General features: G+C 28.9%; 1 pseudogene; it reads right to left on the bottom strand.

Annotated features, from left to right (window-relative positions):
- Nucleotides 1–311: 311 nt before the first annotated feature.
- LOC111617365 lies at nucleotides 312–737 on the bottom strand (annotated as a pseudogene).
- Nucleotides 738–3,091: the final 2,354 nt, after the last annotated feature.

Raw genomic sequence — 3,091 nt, 5'->3', positions numbered from 1 at the left:
TCCAAGTAAACATTTCATATATTTTTATATAATCTAAAAATACTACATTTCATGCAAATTGTTGACTTAAATACATATATTTTTCTATTGATCAGTTTCATTCTAATAAAGTATTCACATCTTGATTAAAATTAAAATCACATGTAAAAAGTACTTCACAAAGACAAATTTGTATAAATTTATAAGGCTAAATTTACTATAAATTATTTTTCCATTCAAATAGCAGCAATATATACAAAATAAATTTGTGTAAATCAGAAAAAACAGCAAAATTTTTTCCATCCCCTTTTTTTCCCTAAATTAAGACCTACTGTAGTCATTAATTTATTATCACATGACACTTTTTGTGGTGTATTATCCTGCATGGCAGTGTCAGATTTCTGATACCTCAGAGCTGTTAGAAGAGCTGTATCAAATACTTCTTTAAGATTTTTTTGGGTTAAAGCTGAACATTCGATGTAAGTTACTGCATCAATCTGTTGAGCTAATTGTTTCGCTTCGGATTCTCTGACAGGTTGTTTGTTATAATTGGCAAGTTCTATTAATACTTTGACATCATTGCGCAGATCACATTGAGTACCAATGAGCAATATTGGCGACGTAGGACAATATCTACGTATTTCTGGAAGCCATTTTTTTGTTACGTTGAAAAATGACGTAGGACACACTATATTAAAACACAATAAAAAAACATGTGTCTGTGGATAGCACAGAGTACGAAGTGAATTAAAATCATCCTGAAAATAAAAAAAAAAAACAATTTTTAAAACATATCTAACAAAAACTCAATTGTGATAGTAATGAGTTATAAATAAACAAGTAAAACTAATTATGTTTACATATTCTAAAACCAAATGACCATCTGCTTTCTAATGTATAAACTATAAATGTCAAATTTGTGAAAGTTACTTTCTGCATTTTCAACACCTCTATCAAAATTAACAAACAATACTTATAAACCGTTAGAACATAACTTTTTTTTCTTCAAAACACATTATCAATTTATCAATAACCATTTAAATAATTGATAATTTGATAACTTACTGTAAACTCAGAAATAACACCAATTCATAAAAAGTTTTATCTACCATTAAAAATACTTTTATTATTTCTTCCAAATTGTGATTATTATATTCAGGTAACCCATGTATAATACAGCATTTCTATAGCACGGATTCACTCTAACACGGTTCGAGAATTGGGAACATCCCCATATAATATGGTGCTTTTATAGCACAGGTTCACTGTAACACGGTTCGGTAATTGGGTAAAAACCTTTGTACAACATAAAATGTAATAAAGGGTGTGTTCTTTTATACCTCCGCGCGAGCATTCTAATTGTTTTCATGGCTACTTTGAATGCTCTTTCNCTGAAAATAAAAAAAAAAAAACAATTTTTAAAACATATCTAACAAAAACTCAATTGTGATAGTAATGAGTTATAAATAAACAAGTAAAACTAATTATGTTTACATATTCTAAAACCAAATGACCATCTGCTTTCTAATGTATAAACTATAAATGTCAAATTTGTGAAAGTTACTTTCTGCATTTTCAACACCTCTATCAAAATTAACAAACAATACTTATAAACCGTTAGAACATAACTTTTTTTTCTTCAAAACACATTATCAATTTATCAATAACCATTTAAATAATTGATAATTTGATAACTTACTGTAAACTCAGAAATAACACCAATTCATAAAAAGTTTTATCTACCATTAAAAATACTTTTATTATTTCTTCCAAATTGTGATTATTATATTCAGGTAACCCATGTATAATACAGCATTTCTATAGCACGGATTCACTCTAACACGGTTCGAGAATTGGGAACATCCCCATATAATATGGTGCTTTTATAGCACAGGTTCACTGTAACACGGTTCGGTAATTGGGTAAAAACCTTTGTACAACATAAAATGTAATAAAGGGTGTGTTCTTTTATACCTCCGCGCGAGCATTCTAATTGTTTTCATGGCTACTTTGAATGCTCTTTCAACAAATAATCCATTTAATGGTTAAATTTTACAATTGAGACCCTTCTTTTGCCTCTAAAAGCTCATTTTAGAATTATAGATTCCTCCACACGATACTATCGATAGTGCAGGCGCCGCCATCTTTCTTTCACCGTCGTTCCTAAATGCCTACAAACAGCAGTGCACTCCTGTTACAGAGTGACTGCTATTAACGAATGCACCCACAAACTGTTACCAGTTCATGATGCTCATGCTGAGATCATCATATAAAATGAATAATCCTCTGGTAAATTATTTACTTAAATAATAAATAAGTATTTTACCTTTGAAAAAAAATGAATAATAAATCCAATTTAAATAAGGATTTAACAACATGTTTTTTTAATTTTTGGAACCTAAACTCCCTTTTCGCACTAGTTCTTTGTTTCGTATAACACGGATTCGCATAACACGGCAATTTTCTGGAATGTAACTCCCATGTTATACGGGGTTACCTGTATTATATTATATTCTAGCATTGAAATCAATAAAAGAAGGATAAAAGTTTTATTTTTTGAAGATACATGATGACAATTCGTATTAGTTCTTTGTTTCGTATAACACGGATTCGCATAACACGGCAATTTTCTGGAATGTAACTCCCATGTTATACGGGGTTACCTGTATTATATTATATTATTATATATATATTTATAGTCCTTGGCCATTTTCACTAATTTTTGTATTAATTGAAATATTTTCAGCATAAGCAAGTTTGTTTATATTTACCATAATTTCCTGTGTATAATCTACAAAAATTGCCAGAACATACAATTTGACAACAGTTGCAGGCTGACTTTAAAACAGGTAAATCGTAGCAAATTATAGTAGTTGCTTAAGTTATTTGCTTAATTATTTCTATTATCTGTAAGTTTTGGAAGTTTATTTTGTTAGCTCTCAGCAGCTTCTCAACTTTCAATTTTAGTGACTAGTTCACATAATCAGATTTACATGATATCAAAATTGGTTAGTAGTTAATTATCATAATAAAAGACTGGATCAGTTAAGACAATTATTATAACTAAAATCTAGATTTTAATCTCAATTGTCTTTACTTTTAAATAACTACA

The sequence above is a fragment of the Centruroides sculpturatus genome, unplaced genomic scaffold (assembly GCF_000671375.1).
Source record: "Centruroides sculpturatus isolate CEXI.00-Female unplaced genomic scaffold, Cexi_2.0 scaffold5720, whole genome shotgun sequence".
Classification (NCBI taxonomy): Eukaryota; Metazoa; Arthropoda; class Arachnida; order Scorpiones; family Buthidae; genus Centruroides; species Centruroides sculpturatus.
Note: the sequence above shows the minus strand (reverse complement) of the source record. Positions and strands in the feature narration are given on the sequence as shown.